The sequence below is a fragment of the Rhinopithecus bieti genome, unplaced genomic scaffold, assembly GCF_001698545.2.
Source record: "Rhinopithecus bieti isolate Rb0 unplaced genomic scaffold, ASM169854v2 scaffold_44159, whole genome shotgun sequence".
In the NCBI taxonomy this organism is placed as follows: Eukaryota; Metazoa; Chordata; class Mammalia; order Primates; family Cercopithecidae; genus Rhinopithecus; species Rhinopithecus bieti.
The window spans coordinates 144,409-151,499 of record NW_016818573.1 but is presented as its reverse complement, the minus strand read 5'-3'; the positions used below and the strand labels follow the sequence as shown (position 1 = coordinate 151,499).

The following is a 7,091-nucleotide window of genomic DNA, read 5'->3' as shown; positions in this document are numbered from 1 at the left end:
AAACCAAGCTCCGCCTCCTGGGTTTATGCCATTCTCCTGCCTCAGCCTTCCTAGTAGCTGGGACTACAGGCGCCCGCCACCTCGCCCGGCTAGTTTTTTGTATTTTTTAGTAGAGACAGGGTTTCACAGTGTTAGCCAGGATGGTCTCGATCTCCCGACCTCGTGATCCGCCCGTCTCGGCCTCCCAAAGTGCTGGGATTACAGGCTTGAGCCACCGCGCCCGGCCTTTTTTTTTCTTTTTGAGACAGGGTCTCACTCTGTCACCCAGGCTGGAATGTAGTGGCACAATCTCGGCTTATTGCAGCCTCTGTCTCCGGGGTTCAAGCAATTCTCCTGCCTCTGCCTCCCAAGTTGCTGGGATTACAGGCATGTGCCACCATACCTGGCTAATTTTTGTATTTTTAGTGGAGACAGGGTTTCACCATGTTGGCCAGGCTCGTCTCAAACTCCTGACCTCAGGTGATCCACCTGAGCCTCAGCCTCCCAAAGTGTTTGCATTACAGGCGTTAGCCACCACGCCCGGCCCAGAGCAGAGAGAAAAGAAACTAGCAGGATATGCTAGTGCTAGACTTGGGAGGGAGCCTCAAAGGCAGGATTAAGGATTTGTGACTCTGTTCTGTAGGTGACAGGGAAGATGATGCCATCAGATCTGTACTTCACATAGAGAAGTCTGGCTCAGAGATGGAGTCACCAGGCCATGATGTGCGGGCACTCAGTAAAGTGGAGATACGATTACTAGATCATTATGGTAAGTAGTTCAGGCCTGGCAAGGTGGCTCAAGCCTGAAATCCCAACACTTTGAAAGGCCGAGGCAGGAGGATTGCTTGAGTCCAGGAGTTCCAGACTAGCCTGAGCAACAGAGTGAGATCCCATCTCTACAAAAATAAACAAAATTAGCTGGGCATGGTGGCATATGCCAGTAGTTCCAGCTACTCAGGAGGCTGAGGTGGGAGGATCACTTGAGCCTGGGAGGTTGAGGCTGTAGTGAGCCTTGATCGCACCACTGCACTCCAGCCTGGGTGACAGAGCAAGACCCTGTCTCAAACACACACACACACACACACACACACACACACACACACAAATAAATAAATAGTTCAAGGTAGAGAGGATGAGGTTATGAATTACAGCAGAGAGAGGAGGAATAAAAACAAGACTTGAGAGAGTATTAAAAGTCCGATTTAACAGAATTGGCTGATTAATGTGAATGGATAGTGAGGAAGGAGGCGCCAGGGGCATGGATAGCAGTAGTTGATGTGAAATGTTTACTCTGCGTTAGGCATGTTGCCCGTATTATCTCACTTAATCCCACAACCGCCCTATAAGCAGGGTTGTATTACTATCTGCGGTGGCACTGAAGCCCATCAGAGTGGTCAATCGAAATGACATAGCTAGTATGTGTTGGTAGTAAGTGGTGGTGTGAGGAGGGTTTGGACCTATGTGGTAGCTCTACCAGCTGGCTGGGTCTTCAGTGCCATGTGACTGGGAGGTGAAGTGACCACCCTAGTTAGCAGTGAATGAATGAACAGTCCAGAAGCCTGCTGGAACCATCTTCTGCTCTGGAGAGCTCACAGTCAGGTGGCTTTGATGCCACATCAGCCATAGACGTGTTGTGCTTGCCCCAAAGAATATTTTAACACCATGTTTAGAATTAATTGGTGCCTTTTTAAAATGCAGAGATTCACATTAAAAAGTGTGTTTCTGGCTTTTCTTGGAAAATGAGAAGATCTGGCCACACTGGGCCCATATAGGAACTGGAGTTGCCTCTCTCTGTTTCCTTCAACTGGGGCCTGTGCCCCCCCGTTGGCCATGCCCCACTGCCTGGGTCCCTGACACCTCTGCAGGCATCTGGGTCTGCTTTTCTGCTGTTCTGTCACGAGGTGTGCCACTCAGCTTGGCTCTGACGCCAGGCTGTGTTTGTGCATTTAATGCCTGCCAAGCCCAGGCCTCCACTGATGGCTAAATACCTTTTCTGAATTTTAGGCAATATAAGATAAAAACATGCTGTGGGAATTGAGAAAAACTAAATGCCCACCCATGCTTGAGTTCCCACAGGGAGGAGGGTTCTGCACAGTTAGTGCAGGAAAAAAGCAAATGGCCATAGTTCCTGAAACCAGCATAAATTAAAACAAAATACAAATCATACCCTGGCAAATGGCAAGTAACAGCCTATTGCCAGTATGCAAATCACGTTGTGATTTTTAAAAAATTTGTTTTGTAATAAATAATTTGCTTGAATTTCGAGCTGTGTACTTTGGACATATGATAAGGAAGCTTTGGGGGAAGATTTGTGTGTGTGTGTGTGTGTGCACGCGCACGCGGGCGCACACCTGTGCATGTTTATGGGGGCGTGGACCACAGTTTACAAAGCTTGGAGTTTTCTACAGAAATTCAGTTTCAGGCCAGGTGCAGTGGCTCATGCCTGTAATCCCTGCACTTTGGGAGGCCGAGGCGGGCGGATCACGAGGTCAGGGAATCGAGACCATCCTGGCTAGCACAGTGAAACTCCGTCTCTACTAAAAATACAAAAAATTAGCGGGGCGTTGTGGTGGGCGCCTGTAGTCCCAGCTACTCGGGAGGCTGAGGCAGGAGAATGGCATGAACCCGGCAGGCCAAGCTTGCAGTGAGCCAAGATCGCACCACTGCACTCCAGCCTGGAGCGAGACTCTGTCTCAAAAAAAAAAAAAAAAAAGAAAGAAATTCAGTTGCAGAGTCTGCGTGCAGTGGCTCACACCTATAATCCCAGCACTTTAGGACACCGAGGTGGGCAGATTGCTCGAGTCCAGGAGTTTGAGAGCAGCCGAGGCAAATGGCGAAACCCCGTCTCTACAAAAGATACAAAAATTAGAGGGTCCTGGTGGCCCACACCTGTAGTCCCAGCTACTGGGGAAACTGGTGTGGGAAGATCACTTGAGCCCGGGAGGTGGAGGTTGCAGGGAGCCGAGATTGTGCCACTACACTCCAGCCTGGGTGACAGAGCGAGACCATGAAAAAGAAAGAAAGAGAGAGAGAGAGGGAGAAAGAGAGAAAGAAAGAAAGAAAGAAAGAAAGAAAGAAAGAAAGAAAGGAAAGAAAAAGGAAAGAAAGGAAAGAAAGGAAAGAAAGGAAAGAAAGGAAAGAAAGGAAAGAAAGGAAAGAAAGGAAAGAAGGAAAGGAAGGAAAGGAAGGAAAGGAAGAAAGAAGGGAGGAGGAGGGGAGGGAAGGAGGGAAGGAAACTTCACTTTCAGAACATTTTTTCAAGACTAGCCTGGCCAACATGGTGAGATCCCATCTCTACTAAAAATACAAAAATTAGCCAGGCATGGTGGCAGGTGCCTGAGGCAGGAGAATCACTTGAACTCGGGAAGTGGAGGTTGCAGTGAGCCAAGATTCTACCTTTGCACTCCAGCCTGGGTGACAAGAGTGAAATTCGGTCTCAAAAAAAAAATAAAAGAACATTTTAATAAACTTTTATGATTTATTAAGGATGAAAACATATTTCTGTACCATAACGTTCAAATGTGAGGCCCACACTGGCAAACAGGTATTATCTGTATTAAATATTTTGTTCCATTTAAAGTATAACAATAATCCCCTATGTCCATGGTCAGGTTGGACAAATGACCACATTTCAGGCTTGTGTGAGTTTTTGTTTGCAATCTGTAAACTGCCCTTAGAGATATAGGTTCAAACAGATGCAGGAAGCAGAGCTGCCAGCAAAGCACAGGAGTCAACTCTTTTTCTTTTTGCTTTTCTTTTCTTTTTTTTTTTTTTTTTTTTTGAGCCAGAGTCTCGCTCTGTCGCCCAGGCTGGAGTGCAGTGGCTTGATCTCAGCTCACTGCAACCTCTGCCTCCCGGGTTCAAGCAATTCTCCTGCCTCAGCCTCCCATGTAACTGGGAATACAGGTGTCTGCCACCATGCCCGGCTAATTTTTGTATTTTTAGTAGAGATGGGGTTTCGCCATGTTGTCCGGACTGATCTCAAACTCCTGACCTCAGGTGATCCACCTGCCTTGGCCTCCCAAAGTGCTGGGGTTACGGGTGTGAGCCACTGTGCTCAGCCTCTAGACTCTTAATCTATGTTCTTTGAGTTATACCTGACAACTTTCCATCACACCTGGCTGCCTGGCTCAGGAACTGGAGGAAGGCGGCCACTGCTGGCCAGGAATTTCTCAGAGGCCACTGGACAGTATTATGGAGTGGTCACTGCCTCTCAGAGGCTCACTGTCCATAGCACAGGGGTCATCCATCCTGTCAGACCACACCAACCCCACTCATGAGAGGCTAGCCCTGCAAGCTCTCCCCTGGGAACAAGAAGTAATTGTGCAAGGTTTGCATGGCAGATCAGCTTGGTCTTGGTAGCCATTTCTACACAGATCACGTGGGGCTCACAGGGCCATGCTCTGCTGCTCCCTGGACTCTGACCCCTGTCCTGCATATCCTCCTTCCTCCTTCTGGTCCTCAGAGACTCCCCATTCCCTGCCATGTGCACACCTCGGGTGGGACTGGGACGTGCATTGTGGCCAGTTCTGTTCTTGTCTGTGTTGCTCAGAATCCATTGTTTCTTACTGATGCAGACCAGTGCCTAATACTAGGTGTCTAGCACCTTGCTGGGAGCCAGGGATACAACAGACAGGTGCCTCCCTGGGGGATAAGAGGAGCACACACAGGGAATAATCAGTGAACTGGGTAGCGCTTCATTACAGGCCTCTCACAACTAGTATTTTATCTCCATCACATTGTGATTTCGTTTTTGTGATGTGACCTAAAAAGCCTTGGCTCCTCAAAAGATCTGGCCAATTAACAAATGCATTCATTTAACAATATTTATTAACCACCTATTATTTGTCAGGTACCATTCCAGATGTCAGGATTATAACAGAGAACAAAACTCACAAATAGCCCTGTTCTCTTGGTGCTAACATTATGGAAGGAGACAAAAAGAAATAATGTCAATATAATATGTCCGAAGAATTTTAAAGAAAAACTCAAGCCGGGTAAGGGAGAGAGAATGACGGTGGGGAGGAGGGCCGCTCTTTGAGGAAGGCCCTTCTGGTGACTGTTGAAGCAGAGCCCAGCAAGAGGGCAGGGGGAAGCTGTGGTTTGGAGGAAATCTTTTCATAGCGGGGAGCCTCAAGGGCAGAGCCCCCCAGTGGGAGTGTGCCCTACCTGTTGGAAGGAAGCCACTGATCTGCAATCCTGTTTTCCTCGTCTACAAGTTCATGGGCTTGTTGGGAGGGACAAATGAAATCATTTATATGAAAACATTTATGTCAACTGTAGAACACTCTATAAAAGTTATTCTCTTTATGTTGACTTCAAGTATTTGCAGTGTCTAAATCAGGAAGGATCATAATGATTGTATTACAATTCTGCCCTTTCATTTTTTTAATTGAGGTGAAATGCATATAACATATAATTAATCATTTTATAGCGTAAAATTCAGTGACATTTGATGCATTCACAATGTTGTGCAACCACCACCTCTTTCTATTTAAAAACCTTTTTCATCATCCCCACCTTTTCTTTCTTTTTTCTTTTTAAAATAGAGATGGTGTCTCCCTACATTCCCCAAGCTGGATTAGAACACCTGGGCTCAAGTGAGCCTCCAACCTCAGTCTCCTGAGTAGCTGGGATTATAGGCACTCACCACTGTGCCTGGCCTTTCATTTTTATTTTATTTTATTAATTATTATTATTATTTAGAGACAGGATCTCACTCTGTCGCCCAGGCTGGAGTGCAGTGGTGTGATCATGGTTCACTGCGGCTTCCACCTCCTGGGCTCAAACAATCCTCCCACCTCAGCCTCCCAAATAGCTGAGACTACAGACATGTGCCACAGTGCCTGGCTAATTTTTGTATTTTTTGCAGAGATGTGGTTTCACCTTGTTGCCCAGGCTGGTCTTGAATTCCTGGGTTCAAGTGATCCTCCTACCTTGGCTTCCTCCAGTGCTAGTATTACAGGCATGAGTCACTGTGTCTGGCCTTTTTTATTTTTATTTTTTGACACAGAGTCTCACTCTGTCACCAGGCAGGAGTGCAGTGGTGCAATCTCGGCTCACTGCAACCTCTGCCTCCCGTGAAGGGAGGCATGAAGAGATTCTCATGCCTCAGTCTCCTCAATAGCTGGGATTACAGATGCACACCACCACGCCCAGTTAATTTTTTCTATTTTTAGTAGAGACAGGGTTTTACCATGTTGGCCCCACTGGTCTCGAACTCCTGGCCTCAAGTGATTCACCCACGTCGGCCTCACAAAGTGCTAGGATTACAGAAATGAACCACCGCACCCAGCCTTTGGCCTCATTTTTAATATTAACTTGAGTTACCATTCTGGAAATAGGGTTTCCTCCCATGTCTGACTTTGTCCTTTCTGTTTCTGGCTAGCCTCCAGCTCCTAGGCTTCATCCATGTATTTTTCCAACAGTGATTTATTGAGCACCTACTGTGTGGGAGGCACTATGCTAGGAAGATTCTGGAGACATAACAGTGACAGTGGCAGGGAGGTCCCTGCATCCCCAGGACTCACAGTGTGGTGGGGGATTTAGACAGTGAATGGCTAATTGCCAGAAAACTAATTTAAATTATGATACATGCTTATAAGAAAAAATGTTTTGAAAATCATGCTAAATACATTTGTGTAGTTATTGAAGCTACTAGAAGAGAGACACCACTCAGAACAACATGACTGTGGTTTTATAACTGTGCTCCTAGTTCAGACAAGGGGGAGAAAGATGACCTCAGGGAGGCGACCTGGATTTTGCTAGGGCCTAAGCAGCGAGGCGGGCCTAAGCAGTGAGGCCGGCCCAGGGAGAAACAGCGGCTCTTCCTTCATTTGTTCCTGGTCACCCTCTGAGGTGTGCAAGGGTAGCTGGTGTTGCCATCGCGCCCATTTGAGAGATGTGGAAACTGAGGCTTGGCCAGGCGTGCTTGCCACCTGGAGGAGCTGACGTCTGGTACTTGCTTTAGCCAACGGTCAAAGCGTTGTCCGATAGGGGTCAGCGGCGCGCCAGGCTGGAAGGAGAGCGGCACCCGAGCGCGCGGCGCTCCCGGCGTTCCAGGAGGGGGCGCTGCTGATGCGGCCTCGGATCGCCGCTCCCGCCCCGGCCCT

The 7,091-nt window shown here is 47.8% G+C and overlaps 1 protein-coding gene across 17 annotated transcripts in view; it reads left to right on the top strand.

Moving 5' to 3' along the window:
- The window catches only part of LOC108518631 (uncharacterized), a 53,220-nt gene that overhangs the window by 14,151 nt on the left and 31,978 nt on the right, over window positions 1-7,091 (top strand). For 16 of the 17 annotated variants that reach the window (XR_001882420.1, XR_001882430.1, XR_001882423.1 and 13 more), the window contains exon 3: window positions 623-748. The gene's annotated coding sequence lies outside the window, so the exon portion shown is untranslated. Of the gene's footprint in view, window positions 1-622; window positions 749-4,831; window positions 4,977-7,091 lie in introns of all 17 variants that reach the window. The other variant, XR_001882426.1, reaches the window with a different exon arrangement.